At 40.0% G+C, this 23994-nt stretch overlaps 2 non-coding genes across 2 annotated transcripts; both read right to left on the reverse strand.

The window, feature by feature from the left end:
- Positions 1-217: 217 nt before the first annotated feature.
- Positions 218-324, reverse strand: LOC133813142 (small nucleolar RNA R71). The gene has a single exon (XR_009884183.1). It is a non-coding gene; the product is annotated as a small nucleolar RNA R71 (small nucleolar RNA).
- Positions 325-13105: 12781 nt separating this feature from the next.
- On the reverse strand, positions 13106-13209 carry LOC133813280 (small nucleolar RNA R71). The gene has a single exon (XR_009884310.1). It is a non-coding gene; the product is annotated as a small nucleolar RNA R71 (small nucleolar RNA).
- Positions 13210-23994: the final 10785 nt, after the last annotated feature.

Genomic DNA, 23994 nt, shown 5'->3' on the forward strand with positions numbered 1-23994 from the left:
GAGAGCCCATACGTGCATATTAGAGAATTCAAGGAGGTAGTAGCAACGTTCTATAACCGAACTGAAAATTTAATTCTGTGGACTGAAGTTCTTCCCCTTCTCCTTGAAGGACAAAGCCAAAAGATGGTTAAACTCTTCGAGACCTAGGTCTATTGGAACATGGGAGGAAATGACAAAATCCTTCTTTCTAAAACACTTCCCCAACCATAAGACCAACAGTCTAAAATGACAGATTTCCACATTTTCCCAAAAGGACAATGAAACGTTCTATCAAGTCTGGGAAAGATTCAAAGATCTATTGAATCAGTGCTCGCACCATGGCTATGAGAACTGGAGTTTGGTCAGTTACTTCTATGAAGGACTACCGAGTCGTGAGCGCTATTTTGTAGAAATGCAATGCAATGGTGAATTCCTCGAAAAAGAGCCAGACGATGCTCTTGAATATCTCGAAGAAACTGCAAAAAAATCTCACACGTGGACTGGTCCAAGTGCTACTGATAACACCAACCGACACAAATCATCTGGGATCTATCAACTTTGAGAAGAGGATAGTGTTAAGGCCCAAATTGAAGCTTTGAAAAAGAAGTTTGAGGTCTTAATGACGAAAAATGGCCAAAAACCGCACATGATTGCTCAAGCAGAATCACAAGAACCTTGCTTTGTTTGTGGAGGGACGAAGCATTTAGCTAAGGACTGCTTAGCTTTTAATGAAATGAGGGGGCTTAATGAGGAGCAATGCAATGCCTTAGGGGCATATAACAAGCCATTCTCCCATACGTACAACCCTGGTTGGAGAAACCACCCAAATTTCAGTTGGAGAGATTCCAAACAAGCTCAATTGTCTGGAGGCCAATGGAGAAATGAGCAACAAGTTCAACCATCAAAGGCGTATTCTACACCTCAATACAATGCTCATCCATAAAGAAATTCTCTCGAGAATACCCTTCATGCATTCATAGAGGAACAATCCAAACTAAATCGCCAAATAATGGAAGAAATCAAGGAAATAAAATGTCAATTCTCAAAATTGACTAAATCCTTAGTCATTTCGGAAAAATGCAAACTTCCTTCCAAACCAAAATTCAATGTGCAAGGCCAACACATGGCCCAATCTTCAAATTCTAATGATCAAAATGTTAAGGAAGTAAATGTCATCACGACTAGAAGCGGTAAAAATTTGCAAGACCCACCCATAAAATCCAAATTTCCCAGTACTCCAAAAGTTATTCTCAAAAGTCCACTACTCAATGCCTCTCCAAAAGTACCATTTCCCCAAGCTTTGAAACCTATTGGGAAACTTCTTGATAACCAAGCTGAAATTTTTGAGCACTTAACAGAAGTGAAGATTAATCTTCCTTTGCTTCACTGTCACGCCCCGGCTGCCCCGGGACACGCGACGGTGATCGGTGAACTGGAAATTTGAATCATTGCCTGAGTCCTTTGGTTAAAAACGTGCTTCTAGTGTCATTAATAGGTTAAGGTGAAAATCAATAAAAAGGAAAGGATATATTTTTTTAAAAACTATTCATGGGCCCACCAGAACATTTACAAGTTATTTACAACTCAAAATGGCCATTACTATTTAAAATTTACAACCCACAGACCTCAGCGGCAAAATTAGGGTAAACCCCCTAGTTCCTCTGAGAACTTCTTGGTCGTGGTGGTCAAGCGGCCGCATATGTACACAGCATCGCCTCAGCTCTCCACTCAAGGCTGGGTGAGCTTTTCTTTCCCTTTACCTGCACCACATAGCACCCATGAGCCAAAGCCCAGCAAGAAAACACATATTGTAAGTAAACAATATCATATGATGTAATTACATCACACTCAGCTTAAAACTCTAGGCTGATGAGTGACTATTGGGTAAGTCTCTAGTCATCAGATAAACAGGTGACTAATGAGTCACACCTTGGAAAAGGTGACTGATGAGCCACACACTTTGGACAGGTGACTGATGAGCCACACACTTTGGTTAGGTGACTAATGAGCCACACTCTGGATAGGTGACTAATGAGCCACGCTCTGGATTGGTGACTAATGAGCCACGCTCTGGAGGTCCCATACCCTCCTAGCCATGTGACCTGTGGGTCACCTTAGCCTTTTCTAGCTCTGGCTCTAGATTTCTAGCCTTGGGCTAGACAATCGCTTATTAATATTCATCGAACTTAAGGTCGGTCCGGTATTAATGCTCATGTGAGTCATTCAATGCAGATGTCGATTAGATCTAATCTTTGTTGGCTTGCATTAAGCATGGAAAAACCATCCTTGACTTATGAGTCAATGCCCTGACTAATGAGTCAGTGCCATTCACAAGTAAGCAATGCTACCAAGCATATATCATAGATCAAATATATAAACATGGGCATTCATCACACTTACTTAACAGTTGCTAGCATAATAATGATCATGCACAAACATAGAGACTCAAGCTCTGAACAGTTTCATAGTCAATATTCATGGCATGCCTTAATGATATCTTTATACAAATGAGCAAGATTGCAAAGTATTCAATATGCTATCAATGTCCACATTTAACCATCCAACATGCATCAAAATATAACCATGCATGTCTCCTTTGGGGGTGCAGTTCCTTACACTATTTTCTTACCTCAGATTCGAGCTAGAATGAATAAAAGATTGACCCTTGAGAACAATCTGACTTTAAGTCCTTTAGCGGTCACCTGATCATAACCAAATAAGGAATACCATCAATAAAATGAACATCATAGGTTTCCAAACCAATATCTAGCCTCCAGGAGATCAATCCAAACTAATCCAAGTAGTAAGAACAATCCCGAGGCCTAAAACTATGTTTTCGGGGTCAAAACTAGGGCTAAGCATAAAATCCGAAAAATCGAAAAAACCGTGTACACCGACCTACCGAACACCGAAAAAACCAAAACCGTTTAAACCGAAAACCGAAAAAACCGCCGACGGTGCAAACCGCCACTGTTCGGTCGGTTTGGAAATTTTGGGTGAATCGACCAATAAAACCGAAACCGACCGAACACAATAAAATAATAATATAATATTATATAATTATTAATTATTAAAATTTTTAATAAAAAAAAAACTTAGGGCACTTGTAAATGTAATTATTTTCTATATATTTATGTTGTAAAAACACACAAAAATGGATTCTAACAATCCAAAATTTTTAATTTTTTAACTAAAACTTTCAAAAAATTAAAAAAAAATAATCAATTCGGTTTGGTCGGTTTAACCGACCAAACCGCTGTCCAAAACGGTCGGTTTTTTTTTAAACTGGTTTGGTTCGGTTGGTTTTTGGATTGCACCAATCCGAACCGAAAACCGAATTCTAGATTTTTTTTATGAAAAAACCGCCCAAACCGACCGATGCTCACCCCTAGTCAAAACACGCAAACGGGGCGAAAACTGACCAAGGGATGTGGCCCTAGAACCTTGGTCTGCGGCCCCCAGCACTCCCTGAAGCAAGGGCCACGGCGCCCAGCAGGCACAAAAAGCCCCACCTGCTTCTTCAAGCAAGGGTCGCGGCACCCCAAGAACAGGGCCGCGGCCCCCAACCCTGGGCCATTCCCAAACACGTTTTTATCACTCCAAAGCCTCCAAAATCAAACCTAAACATTCCCCAATCATCAAATCAAAGATCCCAAGCTTCACAATGGTCCAAAACCCTCAAAACCCAAGGTTCAATTGAACCAAAAACTCAACGATTCACATAGTCTAATTCAAAGCTTAGAAATTATAAAAACTCAAAACTTTAATCTTCGATTGGGTTGTTTTTCATCAAATCCTTCGGTTAAGAAGCTTCTAATCTTTCCTAGGATCGCTATGCCTCGATCCTCGCTCGATTCTGACTCCTAGAACTCGAGATTTCTTCGAAAAGGCTTCGGGTGGCAAAATGAACTAATGAAGGAGAACGAGAGATTTCCTAACTTATGTTCTATCTGATAAGCTACTTCATGCTTAAGTAACCTCAAATAAAACCTAGTGCTCAGGACCCCAAAAACACCCCCGAGGACATTATAGCAAAACCTCCAAAATTTCCTCCTGATCTCAAATACTCCCAATTTATCATCAAATAAACATTCTTATTACCCCATATCTGACCCCGTTATGAAAAAACCGCTAATCCATTATATATGACCGTCTCATGTCAACTAGCTCGAATATATCTCCATAACGATGGAATCTCATTCATAATTCACAATTTGCACCCAAATACACAATTATGCCCTAAACGGGACAAATTGCCAAAACAGTTCAATTAACAAATGTGGACTCACATGCATGAATATAACATTATATTATGATATAATTCACATAAACATGCACATAAACACTTAATAGCATAATTAAACAAGTATGGCCCTCCCGGCCTACTAATCTCGCCATTAAACCACATCGGAGAATTCGGGGCATTACAACTATCCCTTCCTTACAGAAATTTCGTCCTCGAAATTTACCTGAACAGCTCGGGATACTAATTCTGCATGTCTGACTTCAGCTCCCAAGTCGCTTCCTCGACCTTGTTGTTCCTCCACAATACCTTAACCAAAGGTATCGTCTTATTCCCGAGGACCTTATCTCTTTTGTCAAGAATCTGGACTAGCTGCTCCTCAAAGGAGAGATCTGCCTCAAGCTCCAGATCTTCGTAACTCAAAATATGATTAACATCAGGCACATACCTCCGAAGAGCTGAAACATGAAATACATTATGAACGGCCAACAACGCCGGTGGCAAAGCCAACCTGTAAGCCACTTAACCAATCCTCTCCAGGATCTCAAATGGACCTACATATATAGGGCTCAGCTTGCCCTTCTTCCCAAACCTTCTCACCCCTTTCCATGGCGAGACTCTGAGGAAAACATAGTCTCCTACCTAGAACTCCACGTTCCTGCGTTTGGGATCTGCATAGCTCTTCTGTCTACTCTGAGAAGTAAGCATTCTAGCTCTAATCTTCTCAATAGCCTCACTGGTCCTCTGAACTGCCTCAGGACCCAAGTATCTCCTTTCGCCTGTCTCATCCCAATGAATGGGAGATCTACATTTCCTACCATATAGCATCTCATAAGGTGCAACTCCAATGGTAGATTGATAACTGTTGTTGTAGGAAAACTCTATCAAAGGTAAATACTTACTCCAAGATCCATCAAAGTCCAATACACATGCCCGCAGCATATCTTCCAATATCTGAATTGTCTTCTCAGATTGTCCATCTGTCTGAGGATGATAAGCTGTACTGAACTCCAATTGTGTCCCCATGGCTTTCTGCAAACTCTCCCAAAACTTGGAAGTAAAAGTGGGGTCACGATCTGACACGATCGACCTAGGTGCACCATGGAGCAGCACGATCTCTCTCACATAGAGATCTGCATACTAGTCAACTATACAAGTAGTCCTCACTGGCAGAGAGTGAGCTGATTTGGTGTAGCGATCTACTATCACCCAAATAGAATCATGTTTACCAACAGTCCTGGGTAAGCCCACCACAAAATCCATCGTGATGTCTTCCCATTTCCACTCTGGGATATCCAGAGGCTGCAATAAACCTGCCGGCCTCTAATGCTCAGCCTTGACCTGTTGACATGTCAAGCACTTAGCCACATACTCTACTACATCTCTCTTCATCCCTGGCCACCAATACAGTGATCTCACATCTTGATACATCTTCGTGGTGCCTGGATGCAAGGAGTAAGGTGTAGTATGAGATTCATCCAAAATCTCCCGCCTCAATGCAGTGTCTAACGGAACACATATCCGCCCCTTGTATCTCAACAAGCCTAACTCAGACACTGTATAATCTCTGGATGCTCCAGCCATAACATCCTCTCTGATCTTGATCAGCTGTGGATCACTCAACTGACCCTCCTTGATTCTTTCCAATAGTGTAGACTGTAGCGTAATATTGGCCAATTGGCCCACCAGCAACTCTATACCAGCTCTGGTCATATCATCAGCTAACTCTCTGGCTATCAGCCTCGCACCGTAAATCTGTCCCGAACCCTTCCGGCTTAAAGCATCAGCTACTACGTTGGCTTTTCTTGGATGATACAAAATCTCACAGTCATAATCTTTTACTAATTCCAGCCAACGCCTTTGTCTCATATTCAGATCTTTCTGGGTGAAGAAGTATTTCAGGCTCTTGTGGTATGTATAAATCTCACACTTCTCTCCATAGAGATAATGTCTCCATATCTTTAATGGAAAAACCACAACCGCTAACTCTAAATCATGAGTGGGATATCTCTTTTCATACTCCTTCAACTGACGAGAGGCATAGGCAATCACCCTCTCTGACTGCATCAGAACACAGCCCAAACCCTGATGAGAAGCATCACAGTAAATAACAAACTTCTCCTGACTTGTTGGAAGGCTCAAAACCGGAGTTGTAATCCATCTCTGCTTCAGTTCCTAGAAGTTGTTATCACATTTACCTGACCACACAAATTTCTGACTCTTGCGTGTCAGCTCAGTTAACGAAGTAGCAATCTTAGAGAACCCTTCCACGAAACGCCTATAATAACCTGCCAATCCAAGGAAACTTCTAACTTCGAAAGCATTCTTTGGCCTTGGCCAATCTCTGACCGCTTCAATCTTTGCTGGATCTACCTGGATCCCCTCCTTGCCGACAATGTGTCCAAGAAAGGATACATGGGACAACCAGAACTCACATTTCTTGAACTTTACAAACAATCTGTGTTCCCTCAGTTTCTATAGAACCAACCTCAGCTAATACTCATGTTCTGACTCTGGCTGAGAATATACCAGAATGTCATCAATAAAGACGATCACAAACTGGTCCAGATAATCCTTGAACACTCTGTTCATCAGATCCATAAAAGCAGCAGGGGCATTAGTCAATCCAAATGACATAACTAAGAATTCATAATGCCCATACCTGGTACGAAAAGCAGTCTTCAGTATGTCTCCCTCCTTGACCCTCAACTGATGATAACCAGAACGAAGGTCGATCTTTGAGAATACCGTCTTGCCTTGCAACTGATCGAACAAATCATCTATCCTTGGCAATGGATACTTGTTCTTGATTGTCAGCTTATTTAGTTCTCTGTAATCAATACACATCCTCAGAGAACCATCTTTCTTCTTTACAAACAGAACTGGCGCTCCCCAAGGTGAGAAACTAGGTCTGATAAAACCTAAATCCAACAGTTCTTGCAACTGTACCTTTAATTCTTTCAACTCAGCTGGGGCCATTCTGTAAGGTGCTTTTGACACTGGCTCTGTCCCTGGTGCCAGTTCTATAACGAACTCAATTTCTCTGTGAGGTGACAACCCTGGAAAATCTTCTGGAAACACATCCAGAAACTCACAAACAAGTCTGGTATCTTCTGGTCTCACTGGCACAACCCTTATGGTATCAACCACACTAGCTAGGAATCCAATGCAACCTCCTTGCAATAGATCCTTAGCTCTCAATGCAGAAATCATAGGAATGCGTGGTCCATGCACAGTACCAATAAACACAAAAGGATCCTCACCTTCAGGCTCAAAGGTGACCATCTTCCTTCTGCAATCAATGGTTGCCCCATACTTTACTAACCAGTCCATACCCAATATCATATCAAAATCAGTCATAACCAACTCTATCAAATCCACTGACAACTCTCTGCCCTCCACTGTCACTGGCAAAGATCTAACCCATCTCCTGGATACTATCAATTCCCCACTGGGTAATAAGGTACCAAACCCCACAGCATAAAAATCACAGGGTCTACACAGTATATCAATGATTCTACTAGCAACAAACGAGTGTGTAGCACCTGAATCAATCAATACATTATAAAATGTTCCAGCACTAAGAATCTGACCTGTAACCACTGAAGGAGAAGCCTCAGCTTCTGCTTGTGTCAAGGCAAACACTTGAGCTGGGGCCGAGCTGTCTGCTTTCCTAGATTCTTCTTTTCTGGATTTAGGGCAATCTTTCTTAAAATGACCTATTGCTCCACACAAAAAGCAGGCCTTTGCCCTACACTCTCCCAAATGACGCCTTTTGCATCTAGGGCATTCAGGATGAGTTTTCGAAGCCTTATTCCCACCTGGACGACCCATTGTAATACCTCGCGGTCGCTTGTCAGGACCTGAAATTGGGAAGGTATTAGGAACCTTCCTCTTCTGATCATTGGGGCCTACACCCCTACTGGAACCCACAAATGGAGGAACTGTCCTCCTAAAATCCTTTCTGGCTGCACTGTCACGCCAGATCTTATTTTCTGCACTCTCAGCAGTGAGTGCCTTCTCCACCACTTGTGCATAAGTTGTCACTCCAGCCATGGTGGTGATACGAACATCTCGGGCTAATCTAGGCTGTAGTCGTTGAAGGAATCTCTCCCTCCTGGTCCCATCAGTGGGTACCAATTCCCTGGCAAACTTTGCCAAACGATCAAATTTCAAGGCATACTAAGTTACTGACAAACTTCCCTAGAGTAGCCTGATGAATTCCTCAGCTTTTGCCGCCCTGATAGCATCATTATAATACTTCTCATTTAATAGAGTCTGAAACTCTTCCCAACTCAGGGCATTCACATTCTTGGTCTGGGCAATCACTTCCCACCAAATTCTAGCATCTTCTCGAAACATATAAGTGGCACAGGCCACCCTCTCATTACCAGTCACCCTCATGAAATCCAGGATGGTGGTAATCATACTCATTCACTGTTCAGCCTTGGCAGGATCAGCACTGCCTTCAAAACTAGAGGTTGTTGCTTCCTGAACCTTTCGTAGAGAGGCTCCCATTTATTACCAACCTCAGGCTGCTGCTTAGTTGCTGGCACTAACACAGAAGGTGCCTCTGACACACTGGCTACTGCAGGTGCTCACTGTTGTTTCAGGAGGCGAAGCTCTTCCCATTGTTTCAGTATTGTTGCCTGCAAATCTGCAAGTATCTGCTGCCAGTTTTCAGGAGCTGGCGGTGGAATCTGTCCTTGGTCATTCTCTTCTCCTTGACTGTTATTATTCTGGCCTTGATCACTTTGGCCAGCTGTCATATCTGTCTGATATGGATTCATTCTTATCTTTCACACCTTGCTGAAACAATATTCAATACGGCCAGTCAGGTAGAAATGACTAATCCTCTTGCCACCTTACGGTCCAAGAACAAATAGATAATCACACATATTCCACAATCATACATATATGCAGATGGATACACGATTATAACATTTAGCACTTAATATGTATCACATAATAACTCACAACAAACAATACTAATGAGTATGTTCCAGCAATCCCAGTACAAATTAGCACACAGTTGCTGAGAATATATTATTCAGGGCACAGGTGAATCATAGTGTCTCATGCATACATGTAAAGAATTTATAATATATTTAAGCAATTATACATATAACTACATAAATTATTACCAAACCATGAGTTGAACTTGACTTCAGTGACGTGTGTACGTGCCCAGCCAGTCTACAGGAACCCTAACCTTGGCACAGCTCTGATACCAAGTTGTCACGCCCCGGCTGCCCCGGGACACGCGACGGTGATCGATGAACCGAAAATTTGACTCATTGCCTGAGTCCTTTGGTTAAAAACGTGCTTCTAGTGTCATTAATAGGTTAAGGTGAAAATCAATAAAAAGGAAAGGATATATTTTATTAAAAATTGTTCATGGGCCCACCAGAACATTTACAAGTTATTTACAACTCAAAATGGCCATTACTATTTAAAATTTACAACCCGCCGACCTAAGCGACAAAATTAGGGTAAACCCCCTAGTTCCTCTGAGAAATTCTTGGCCATGGTGGTCAAGCGGCCGCATATGTACACAGCGTCGCCTCAGCTCTCCACTCAAGGTTGGGTGAGCTTTTCTTTCCCTTTACCTGCACCACATAGCACCCATGAGCCAAAGCCCAGCAAGAAAACACATATTGTAAGTAAACAATAGCATATGATGTAATTACATCACACTCAGCTTACAGCTCTAGGTTGATGAGTGAATGTTGGGTAAGTCTCTAGTCATCAGATAAACAGGTGACTAATGAGCCACACACTTTGGACAGGTGACTGATGAGCCACACACTTTGGACAGGTGACTGATGAGCCACACACTTTGGTTAGGTGACTGATGAGCCACGCTCTGGATAAGTAACTAATGAGCCACGCTCTGGATTGGTGACTAATGAGCCACGCTCTGGAGGTCCCATACCCTCCTAGCCATGTGACCTGTGGGTCACCTTAGCCTTTTCTGGCTCTGGCTCTAGATTTCTAGCCTTGGGCTAGACAATCGCTAATTAATATTCATCGAACTTGAGGTCGGTCCGACATTAATGATCATGTGAGTAATTCAATGCAGATTTCGATTAGATCTAATCTTTGTTGGCTTGCATTAAGCAAGCAAAAATCATCCTTGACATATGAGTCAATGCCCTGACTAATGAGTCAGTGCCATTCACAAGTAAGCAATGCTACCAAGCATATATCATAGATCAAATATATAAACATGGGCATTCATCACGCTTACTTAACAGTTGCTAGCATAATAATGATCATGCACAAACACAGAGACTCAAGCTCTGAACAGTTTCATAGTCAATATTCATGGCATGCCTTAATGATATCTTTATACAAATGAGCAAGCTTGCAAAGTATTCAATATGCTATCAATGTCCACATTTAACCATCCAACATGCATCAAAATATAACCATGCATGTCTCATTTGGGGGTGCAGTTCCTTACACTATTTTCTTACCACAGATTCGAGCTAGAATGAATAAAAGATTGACCCTTGAGAACGATCTGACTTTAATTCCTTTAGCGGTCACCTAATCATAACCAAATAAGGAATACCATCAATAAAACGAACATCATAGGTTTCCAAACCAATATATAGCCTCCGGGAGATCAATCCAAACTAATCCAAGTAGTAAGAACAATCCTGAAGCCTAAAACTATGTTTTCGGGGTCAAAACATGCAAACGGGGCGAAAACTGACCAAGGGCTGTGGCCCTAGAACCTTGGGCCGCGGCCCCCAGCACTCCCTGAAGCAAGGGCCGCGGCGCCCAGCAGGCACAAAAAGCCCCACCTGCTTCTTAAAGCAAGGGTCGCGGCACCCCAAGAACAAGTTCGCGGCACCCCAAGAACAGGGTCGTGGCCCCCAAACCTGGGCCATTCCCAAACACGTTTTTATCACTCCAAAACCTCCAAAATCAAACCTAAACATTACCCAATTGATAAGTGAATTTTAGATTCACTTATTAGTGTCATTTTATATCTAATTTGTAGGTGTTTAGGGTGTTTTGTTTGGTTTTATGCTTGTGTTGTGTTTGTGTAGGGTCCAAGGAAAAGTGGCGCGAAATTTGTACAAAACGGAAGGGAAACGAAGAAAAATAAAAAAATTCGTGAAATAGGGCTGCAGCGCCATCATTAAGGGCTGCAGCGCCTCACTGAAATAGAGAGCTTGTTTTTGGCATTTTTGTAGCGCAGCAGCGCCTGTTTAAGGGGCTGCAACGCCTGGATCCGTACAGAAAGTTTAAATTGCGATTTTTGAAGGGAAAAATAGGTCTTTTTGGAGGGAGTATAAAAGAAAAAGTTTAATTTGGGTTCTAAGGACGTTTTGGAGGAGATTAGATCAGAGATTACATGCTTGGGAAAGAAAAGGAGGCTAGACTTCATCAAGATCATCACCATTATATCTAGTTTATTTCTTCTTCCTTTAATTTTTAGTTTTTAATTATGAACAACTACATTGCTATTATGTTTATGTTTGTAATGGAGAACTAAACTCTTTTTGTGCTAGAGTATTAGATGAATCTATTTTGATTATTGAACTGTGGTTTTTATTATTATTTTTATGAAGTTCTTCTCGTTTGTTCATATCTTCTTGATTTAATTTTCTCATATTAATGTTTGTCCATCATTATTGTGAATTAAAATCTAGGGTTTATGCTTGAGAAAGATAAACGTAGATTGGACATAAGAAGATTTGACATAGAGTGATTGTGAGATTGAGAGATTCCTTGAACTCTATGAATTTGGCTTAGAATAACTATTGCTTAATGACGTCTTGATTAATTAATAGCGAATAGAGATATCATATTGATTAATTGAGATTAATTGCATATATGCTTGAGAGAGATAAATGCATTATATTAGAATTCTAGAAATTACAAATGAGGAGAACTAATTAGGATAATAAAGAAACCATGTTCATAATTGAATAGTGAAATCATTACTCTAGTACATTTATCTTTTATTTAATCACTTTCCAAGATCACTAGATTTGATTATCTTGTTATTTCATATTCTTTATTTTATTGTTTGATTTATTTATTGGCTTTTCTAATTAAAATTATAGACTTAACAGTAATAGTAATTAGTGAATTTAATATTTAATCCCTGTGGGGTCGACATCTTTTAATTTAAAACTATATTGCAATACACCGTACACTTGCGGTAGAAAAAAAATATGTATCAAGTTTTTGGCGTCGTTGCCGGGGATTAAAATTAATTTTACTAATATTGAAACTTTAAGTCTTGATTTTAAATTATATTATAATTTTTACTAACGTTATAGATTGTGCTTGTGTTCTCAGTATATGCGAAGGACTAGGAGTTCTACACCTGTTGAGCCTTTGAATCCTGAAATTGAGCACACACTCCGTCAGTTGAGATCTAAGAAAAGGACTGAAGAGCTTAATATGGACAACAATAGGGTGACCAACAATGGTAACAATGGCAATAATAACAATCAACCAGCAGTTGGCGGGGCTCCTCTTAATCCAGCACAGCGGGCAGTGCGTGACTTCTGCATGCCTGTTGTGAATGAAAATCTCACTGGAATAGCAAATCCAGCCATTGCTGCCAATAACTTTGAACTGAAACCTGCACTAATTAACATGGTGCAGCAAAATCAGTTTGGGGGTTTAGCGACTGAAGACCCTAACATTCACTTGGCCATATTTCTGGAGGTATGTGCCACAGTGAAGATGAATGGCGTTACTGATGATGCCATCAGATTGCGTCTCTTCCCTTTCTCTTTGAGGGAAAGAGCCAGGAGTTGGTTGCAATCTTTGCAGCCTGGAGCAATTACAACATGGGATGAGATGGCAAGAAAGTTCCTGATTAAGTTCTTCCCTCCTTCCAAGTCAGCCCAATTACGTAATGATATTGGGCAATTTCAACAGTCAAATCAAGAACCATTCTATGAGGCTTGGGAGAGGTTTAAGGAATTATTACGACGTTGCCCACAGCATGGTTATCAAAATTGGATGCAAGTTCAGATTTTTTATCAAGGGTTGAATGCTCCAACACGAACAATAGTTGATGCTGCTGCAGGGGGTGCTCTATTAGCCAAGACAACTGATGAAGCCTTCACTTTGATGGAGGAAATGGCCACCAACAGTTATCAGTGGCCCAATGAGAGGTCAGGCCCAAGGAAAGTTGCTGGGTTATATGAAGTTGATCAGATGACAGCCATGAATGCCCAAATTGCTGCTCTACAAACCCAAATGGATGCACTATCAGCGCAAAATAATCCAACGGTTATGGAGAGTGTAGCAGCGGCTGCTGCAATGCAGGGGCAAGAAATAAGTCCAGAACAAGCCCAGTTTATGGCAAACCGCTCCTTCCCCAATAACTACAGAAGCAACATCATGCCTAATTATTATCATCCAGGATTGCGCAACCATGAAAATTTCTCTTATGCCAATAATAAAAATGTGCTGCAACCACCTCCGGGATTCAATTCTCAACCGCAACAAGAGAAAAAGAAATCGTTGGAAGACATTTTGGGCACTTTTATTATGGAATCTAACAAGAGGTTTGGGAAAAATGAAGCAAGACTCGACAATATAGAGACCCATATGACTAACATGGGAGCTTCAATGAAGAAAATTGAGACTCAAGTGGGCCAATTAGCTAATGCGGTGAATTCTAATCAGAAGGGAAGTTTTCCTAGTAACACTATGGTAAATCCAAAGGAATCATGCCAAGCAGTTTCTTTGAGAAGTGGTAAGGTGCTTGATGAGGGTAATGTTCAAGCTAGTTCAAATGAGAAAGTTGAGCCAGTGGTACGAGAGGTAGACAAAGAAGAGCAAGCCAAGAAGCAGAGTGGAAGTGACAAGAATGACATGAAGAAAGATAGCCTTCCAGTGTATCAACCGCCCATTCCATACCCCCAACGATTTCAGAAGAAGAAATTAGATGAACAGTTTGCAAAGTTTCTAGAAATCTTCAAACGAATTCACATAAACATTCCATTTGCAGATGCTCTTGAGCAAATGCCTAATTATGTGAAATTCATGAAAGAAGTCATGTCAAAGAAAAGAAGATTAGAAGACTTTGAAACTGTGAAGTTAACAGAAGAATGCAGCGCCATCTTACAGAAAAAGTTGCCTCAAAAGGTGAAAGATCCTGGTAGCTTTACTATACCATGCACTATTGGAGGGTCATCCTTTGACAAGGCATTATGTGATCTTGGAGCGAGTATTAATTTGATGCCACTTTCAGTTTTTAAGAAGTTGAGGGTAGGAGAGGTGAAGCCCACAACAATTACTCTTCAATTAGCAGATCGATCACTTACTTATCCTAGGGGAGTGATTGAAGATGTGTTGGTTAAGGTGGACAAATTTATTTTTCTCGTTGATTTCATGGTTTTGGATATGGAGGAGGACCATGAAATCCCCATTATTCTTGGTCGTCCATTCTTGGCTACTGGAAGAGCTCTTATTGATGTACAAGGTGGTCATTTGACACTGAAGGTTAACAATGAAGAGGTTAAATTCAACATTTATCAAGCACTACAGCAGCATGACAACACGAGCACATGTCACCGAGTGGATTCTATTGAGGTAGTAGTAGAAGAAACAATGAGAAAAGAATTATGTGCTGATCCATTACAACATTGCCTTAATTCTAGTATTACTCAATCTGATTTGAAGAAGGTGAACGGTGAGCTTGTGGGTGACGAAGTGGCTGAATTTGTAATGGCTCTTAGTGCTATTCCTAGTGCTAGTGGGATTATAATTGACGAGACTCTTTGTGAAGTTAAAGAAGGTGACATTGAGAAGGAGGCAGTGGGTAAACAAGATTTGAAGCAACTCCCAGATCATTTGCGGTATGAATATCTAGGAGAGAATTTCACTTGCCCAGTGATAATTTCCTCAAGGCTCTCAGAAAGCGAAACTGAAAAATTGCTAAGAGTTTTGAGGAAATATAAATCTGCATTAGGATGGGCAATTTCAGATCTGAAGGGAATAAGCCCAACTGTTTGTATGCACAAGATTATATTTGAAGAAAATTACAAGCCTTCTATTGAGCATCAACGACGATTGAACCCAGCCATGAAAGAAGTGGTGAGGGCAGAAGTATTGAAGCTATTGAATGTTGGGATCATTTATGCTATTTCAGATAGTAGTTGGGTTAGTCCTGTGCAAGTTGTACCAAAGAAAGGGGGGATGACAGTGATCAAGAATGAAGCCAATGAATTGATTCCGACAAGAACAGTAACGGGGTGGAGATTTTGTATTGATTACCGGAAGTTGAACAAGGCTACTAGAAAGGATCATTTCCCACTTCCATTTATCGATCAGATGCTTGACCGGTTAGCTGGCTATACACATTACTGCTTCTTAGACGGATATTCAGGCTATAATCAAATAAAAATCACTCCTGAAGATCAAGAAAAGACAACTTTCACATGCCCTTACGGCACTTTTGCATACAGGAGGATGCCTTTTGGACTTTGTAATGCACCTGCTACTTTTCAGCAGTGTATGATGGCCATTTTCTCTGATATGGTAGAAGAGATCATGGAGGTATTTATGGATGAATTTTCTGTTTTTGGGTCATCATTTGACCATTGCTTGCACAACTTGGCCTTGGTCCTAAGTAGATGTGAAGAGACGAACCTCGTGCTAAATTGGGAGAAATGTCACTTCATGGTTGAAGAGGGAATTGTGTTGGGGCATCGAGTTTCAAAGGAAGGTCTTGAAGTAGATCGAGCCAAGATAGCCATTATTGAGAAGCTTCCTCCACTGGTGAATGTCAAGGGGATAAGAAGTTTTTTGGGGCATACAGGTTTTTATAGAAGGTTTATCAAAGATTTCTCGAAAATCAGCAAGCCACTATGCAATCTCCTAGAAAAAGATACTGATTTTGTTTTTGACGAAGAGTGTAGGAAGGCATTTGACTTGATAAAAGAGAAGTTGGTGTCAGCCCCTATTATGATTGTCCCAAATTGGAGTCAAGCATTCGAGATTATGTGCGATGCTAGTGATTATGCAGTAGGGGCTGTCTTGGGGCAGCGAAGAGAGAAGACTTTCCGAGCAATTTATTATGCAAGCAAGACTCTTAATGATGCTCAACGAAATTACTCAACCACTGAAAAAGAACTATTAGCGGTGGTGTTTGCATGCGATAAATTCATACCATATCTTTTGTGTTCCAAAGTTATTATATACACAGACCATGCAGCACTTCGTTATTTGTTTGCAAAGAAGGAGGCCAAGCCAAGATTGATACGTTGGGTATTGTTACTTCAAGAGTTCGACATTGAGATTGTGGATAAGAAGGGGAAAGAGAACTTTGTGGCAGATCATTTATCACGATTAGAGAATAAAGAAGCTGCATGTAAAGATGAGATCAAAGAATTATTTCCGGATGAGTTACTGCTGGCTGTATCAACAGAACTTCCATGGTATGCCGACATCGTGAATTACCTGGTTAGTGGCAAGCTTCCTCCTGATTTTAATGCAAATCAAAAGAGTAAATTGATTCATGATTCTACATTCTACTTCTTTGATGATCCATACCTGTTCAAAATGAGTACGGATCGAATAATTCGTCGTTGTGTACCAATGGAAGAGACTCAATCAATAGTAGAGCAGTGTCATTCGGCACCTTACGGTGGGCACTTCGGGCCATCGCGTACAGCAGCGAAATTTTTGCAATCGGGTTTTTATTGGCCTTCAATTTTTAAAGATTGTTACACTTTTGTCAAGACTTATGATAGATGTCAACGAGTTGGAAATATCTCGCAAAGAAACGAGATGCCCATGAATGTAATTTTAGAGGTGGAATTGTTCGATGTGTGGGGCATTGACTTCATGGGGCCCTTTCCACCATCTTTCGGGAACTTGTTTATCTTACTCGCTGTTGATTATGTTTCAAAGTGGGTCGAAGCGATAGCCACTACTACAAATGATTCCAAGGTGGTTTCTTCTTTTCTGCAGAAGTTTATATTTAATTGTTTTGGAACTCCAAGAGCGATAATAAGTGATGAAGGAACACATTTCTGCAACAAAGTTATTAAACCACTCTTGATGAAGTATGGAGTTCGACATAAGGTGGCTTTGGCCTATCACCCCCAGTCTAATGGCCAAGCTGAGGTATCAAACCGAGAGATCAAGTCTATCTTGGAGAAAACAGTGAATTTAAATAGAAAAGATTGGTCTCAAAAGCTTGATGACTCTTTATGGGCTTACAGGACATCGTACAAGACTCCTCTCGGTATGTCTCCTTATCGACTAGTATTTGGCAAAGCTTGTCACTTACCAGTAAAATTGGAGCACAAGGCTTATTGGGCGATCAAGAAGCTGAATTTTGATTACCAAGCAGCGGGAGAGAAGAGGTTATTGTAGCTGAATGAAATGGAGGAGTTTCAGAATGATGCATATGAAAATGCTCGTATCTACAAGGAGAGGACAAAGAAATATCACGATCAAATGATATTAAAGCGAGAGTTTGTGCCGGGACAGCAAGTTTTACTTTTCAATTCTCGTTTGAGGTTATTTCTCGGTAAGCTAAAGTCACGATGGTCTGGTCCGTTTGTTATCACCAAAGTTTCTCCTTTTGGTTCTGTGGAATTAAGAAATAATGACGGTTCGCTTTTTCAAGTGAACGGACAAAGGTTGAAACATTATTTTGGTGAAATTTATAAGAAGGTGGAGACGATGTATCTCCAAGACAGCAACTGAAGCCCCATCAATGTCTAGCTAAAGACGATAAATTAAGCGCTTAATGGGAGGCAACCTATTGTTTTAGAATTTTTATTTAGTTTTTTTTTTTTTTTTAATTTTAGAAGACATTAATTATTTTGTAAAATATTAAGTTTATTATGAACCGTGAAAATCGTTAAAAAAAAAAAATGTTCCAGGGGCTGCAGCGCCACTTTCATAGCGCTGCAGCGCAATTCTCGAAGGAATTAGAGCCGCAGCGCCTTCATTAAGCGTTGCAGCGCCGCACCCTTACAGAGAGGGTGTTATTCGACAGCCCCAAGCGCCGCAGCGCCATCATTAGGCGCTGCAACGCTAATTCACGGAAAAAAATCTGGAGCATCAGGGCTTTCCTTACCCTAATCATAAATACCACCTCCAATTTACATGTTGATCAAGTTCTCACTTACTTCTCAAGGGGGCCGAATTTTATGAAGAGAGTAGTTCATTGAAAACACAAGACACTCACATTCATCAAGTAAGTCATTTACTCATCTCTTTGGACCACTTAGATTCTTGAATATATGTGTAAGAGGAAATTTTATGAGTTTGATGAATGTTGTGAGTTGCATTGTTGGAATTGATGATTCATGGATTGTTTTTGAAGTATTAGTGTGATTTTGGGGATTAAGATTGAGAAAAAGTGGAAGGGAAGAGTGAGAATTGTTGTTGCCCACCAAGTGTTTGAAAAATTGCCTAAGTGACTGTTTTTGGTGATTTTAGATTAATTGTCATAAGAAAGAAGTGGTGAATTACGTTTGGAGAGATTTTTTAGTTGTTAGGGGGGTTAATACGTGATTAATTGGGAAGTGAGGTATTTTTTGGGTGTTTGGCGGGTTGTTCCGAGTCACCATGGGACCTAAGAGAAATAGTTCAAGACCATCATCTTCAAGACCCTCATCCTCTAGGGCACCACCATTTGATGCCACCAAATTTGTATGTAAGGAGGTGGAAGAGCGATATATTTCTTTTGTGGGGAAACCGGTGCTCAAGGAAAGAGGTATCGAATATGCTCCTCAACCTAGTTCGTGTGTTATCTTTGAGCCAATTAGAGCCAATATAGAAAGTAGGCAATGGGAAACCGTTGTGAAGCAACCGGAAACTAGAATGAATATCTCTTGGGTGTATGAATTTTATGCTAATTTTCCAGAGTTGAATGAGAAGGGTGAATGTTTTGTGAGAGGAAAATGGCTACCTGTGGGGAGTTATAAGGCAGTCGATGATTTTGTAAATACTAAGAGCTTTGATGACGAGCATGATGAGTACCAATTGTTTCTACAAGATCAGCATGATTATGTTCTTATAGCGGAAACATTAGGTTGCCCAGGAGCTAGAGTTGCATATGCTCATGATGAGCCTAATGGGATGTTTTTATGGCAACTTAATCAGGAAGCTCGAGCATGGTTCTATTTTGTGGCAGCCAAATTAATCCTTACTAGTCATGTTAGCCATATGACGAATGACCGAATGAGGTTGGTATTTGCTATCATGAAGGGGATGACTATTGATGTTGGACGAATTATTCGTCAGGGTATGCGGTTTGTTCTTCGTGGCACCACTACTGGGGGATTTCCGTTTGGGTCATTCATCACAGATATGTGCGTCGTGTATGAAGTACCGAAGGAAAAAACTGATATAACGGTGCCAGTCAAAGGGAAACTTACTCAAGCAAGAATTGCGCGTTATCCGAATGCCTCTTTAGTAGCACCAGCCGCACCTCCACGAAGACAAGGTCAACGACGAAGGCGGGAGAGTGATGATGAGGACCTTAAAAATCAAGAGGATGACAATGTTCCGGAGAATGAAGAGGGGCCAATGAATGTGGATGTTCCTTTGGTTCCTGGTGGTCCAATTGATCTTAATATGCAATACTCGCATGACATGTTGTGCTATATTGTTCAACAAAACACGATAACTCATAACTATTTGGCTGCTCGGGAGGCATATGAGCATAATCAGGTTGATCAGCTAAATTTGTTGGTGGCTTAGTGGATGTTGAACAGAGGACAGAATAATTATTTCGCTTATCCCCCTCCGTTTCATGGGATGCAAGATCCACCACCACCGCCACCAACTTCTCCTTATTAGTGAGCATGGACTGTTTGTAAGTTCTCTTCTTTTTCTTTATAGTTACACATTGGGGACAATGTTTAATTCAAGTTTGGGGGAGGGAATTTACGAAAGTTTTCTAATATTTTAATTTTCATTTTGTAAATATGTGTTTAGAGTCGAGTTGTTGTGAGTCGTGTTTGAATCAAATCAATAATAAAAGTCAAGGTACGTAATGAATGCTATGAACATAAAGTTAGGAAATAAAACCACTTTGCATCCGTGTGCTTGATTTTGTCTGTTGCCATGATTGACTAATATATGAGGAAAGATTAAACTTTTTGCCATGATTGTTAAATTCGTGTTGATTGATTGTGTTATGCATGTTAAATGGGAATTGTGGAAAGATTTGGTTGATTACTCTAGAATTTGTGTTACTTGTTATTTGAGACAAAATCCTAAATAATGTGTGTTTAAGAAGAAGATGTAGGCAATTTTATTTGGTCCGTTTGAGCCTTTCTAGCCAACCCGAGACAAACTTGTATCGTTAGTCACCCTACTTGAGCCTTAAGCCTATTTTTGTTGAAACCCCAAAATCGTTGAAACCTAATGAAAATCTTATCAAATATCATAACCATAATAATATCATGAGCATACAAAGATAAGTTGGGATGGGGTTTTGTAATAGAAAGCATTTTGGGTTTTCAAGAGAGGAAAAGATGAATGAGAGAAAGTTTCTTATTGAAAAAAAAAAAAATCATGGAGATACACTCCCTTAAGGAAGTATATTGTATACACAAAGTTTGGGGGAGTGAGTGTTGAAAAAAAAAAGAGATGAAAAAGAAATATATATATATATATAATAACTAAAGAATAAACGAGGAAGAAAGAGAAATATATATCTCATTCATGACAAGGGTTCAATGCGGGTGTTGGGGATTTATGTGTACATGGTTGTTTGAAAGGTTATTATGCTTATAGTATTAGTGCCTAAATGACTTTCTTATCTACCTTACCTAAGCCATACATTGTAAGCCATTAAAGTCCTATTGATTCTTAAGCATGCATTGTTTACATTAGTGGAGAATAATGAGTAATGCAAACTTATGGAAAAATATGGATTGTGGTATGACTGTGAGAATTTGATGTGCATAACTATGTCAATTACTTGAGTTTTAATCATTATGGTGAATAGTTAAAGGATGTGAATGATAATTAGTTGATTATGGCAATAGTTGAGATTAAAATTCTGGATTGTGTTGTTGGGAAATTTCTGAAGCTTTATGTGAGCATGGTATTCAGGAAATTGAAGCTTGACTGTTATTGTTGGTTTGATTCGCATTGTGTGAGTGTGTTTAGTTTTTATTTAGTTTGTGTTTTGAGTCATTACTCGAGGGCGAGTAATTGTCAAGTTTGGGGGAGTTTGATAAGTGAATTTTAGATTCACTTATTAGTGTCATTTTATATCTAATTTGTAGGTGTTTAGGGTGTTTTGTTTGGTTTTATGCTTGTGTTGTGTTTGTGTAGGGTCCAAGGAAAAGTGGCGCGAAATTTGTACAAAACGGAAGGGAAACGAAGAAAAATAAAAAAAATTGTGAAATAGGGCTACAGCGCCATATTCAGGGGCTGCATCGCAATTTCTGGCCTGAATTAGGGCTGCAGCGCCATCATTAAGGGCTGCAGCGCCTGACTGAAACAAAGAGCTTGTTTTTGGCATTTTTGTAGCGCAGCAGTGCCTGTTTAAGGGGCTGCAGCGCCTGGATCCGTACGGAAAGTTTAAATTGCGATTTTTGAAGGACAAAAGAGGTCTTTTTGGAGGGAGTATAAAAGAAAAAGTTTAATTAGGGTTCTAAGGACGTTTTGGAGGAGATTAGATCAGAGATTACATGCTTGGGAAAGAAAATGAGGCTAGACTTCATCAAGATCATCACCATTATATCTAGTTTATTTCTTCTTCCTTTAATTTTTAGTTTTTAATTATGAACAACTACATTGCTATTATGTTTATGTTTGTAATGGAGAACTAAACTCTTTTTGTGCTAGAGTATTAGATGAATCTATTTTGATTATTGAACTGTGGTTTTTATTATTATTTTTATGAAGTTCTTCTCATTTGTTCATATCTTCTTGATTTAATTTTCTCATATTAATGTTTGGCCATCATTATTGTGAATTAAAATCTAGGGTTTATGCTTGAGAAAGATAAACGTAGATTGGACATAAGAAGATTTGACATAGAGTGATTGTGAGATTGAGAGATTCCTTGAACTCTGTGAATTTGGCTTAGAATAACTATTGCTTAATGACATCTTGATTAATTAATAACGAATGGTCCAAAACCCTGGGCCATTCCCAAACACGTTTTTATCACTCCAAAGCCTCCAAAATCAAACCTAAACATTCCCCAATCATCAAATCAAAGTTCCCAATGGTCCAAAACCCTCAAAACCCAAGGTTCAATCGAACCAAAAACTCAACGATTCACATAGTCTAATTCAAAGCTTAGAAATTCTAAAAACTCAAAACTTTAAACTTCGATTACCTTCGATTAGGTTGTTTTTTGTCAAATCCTTCGGTTAAGAAGCTTCTAATCTTTCCTAGGATCGCTATGCCTCGATCCTCGCTCGATTCTGACTCCTAGAACTCGAGATTTCTTCGAAAAGGCTTCGAGTGGCAAAAATGAACTAACGAAGGAGATGAGAGATTTTCTAACGTATGTTCTATCTGATAAGCGACTTCATGCTTAAGTAACCTCAAATAAAACCTAGTGCTCGGGACCCCAAAAACACCCCCGAGGGCATTATAGTCAAAACCTCATAAATTTCCTCCTGATCTCAAATACTCCAAATTTATCATCAAATAAACATTCTTATTACCCCATATCTGACCCCGTTATGACAAAACCGCTAATCCATTATATATGACCGTCTCATGTCAACTAGCTCGAATATATCTCCATAACGATGGAATCTCATTCATAATTCACAATTTGCACCCAAATACACAATTATGCCCTAAACGGGACAAATTGCCAAAACAGTTCAATTAACAAATGTGGACCCACATGCATGAATATAACATTATATTATGATATAATTCACATAAACATTTAATAGCATAATTAAACAAGTATGGCCCTCCCGGCCTACTAATCTCGCCATTAAACCACATCGAAGAATTCGGGGCATTACATTCACATCATAAAACAAGTGTCAGCTTATGCCAAAATCATCAAGGATCTATGCACTGCAAAAAGGACGCACCATGTCAAGAAAACTGCTTTCTTGACTAAGCAAGTGAGTGCGGTGATTAAACAAAAGACACCACTGAAATACAAAAATCCCGGTTGTCCCACCATTTCTTGCCAAATTGGGACTCATGAAGTCAGCCAAGCTTTACTTGGTCTTGGCGCGAGTGTAAATCTCATGCCTTACTCTGTGTACTCGCAACTCGGTCTTGAAGAAATGAAGCCAGCATCTGTTGTGCTACAGCTTGCTGACCGCTCCACCAAAAAGCCTACGGGTATTATTGAGGATGTTTTAGTTCAAATTGAAAACTTATATTACCCCGTGGACTTTCTTATTCTTGATACCCAATCTGTGGTAAACATGGAATCAAAATATTTTATTATCCTCAGAAGACCATTCCTTGCTACTGCAAATGCTTTGATCAATTGTCGGAATGGCCTAATGAAGATATCATTTGGAAACATGACTCTTGAAGTCAATATCTTCCACATTGGGAAAAAATCCTGAAAAGATGATGAATGTTATCAAGCATTCATGATTGACACTTTAATTCCCGAGGAGGTTCAATTACGAAGCAACTTTGATAATCTTGATGAGCTCCTCCTTTTGTCTCAAAATAAAAGTCCCGGTTCTATTGAGTTTACTCTTGCAATATCAGATCACATAGACTCACACAATAGAGGGACTCAGTTTTGGCAACCTCGCTTTGAAGAACTACCTCGTGAAAGGGCACAGCCAAAAACTTCAGCCGAA

The sequence above is a fragment of the Humulus lupulus genome, chromosome 1 (genome assembly GCF_963169125.1).
Source record: "Humulus lupulus chromosome 1, drHumLupu1.1, whole genome shotgun sequence".
Classification (NCBI taxonomy): Eukaryota; Viridiplantae; Streptophyta; class Magnoliopsida; order Rosales; family Cannabaceae; genus Humulus; species Humulus lupulus.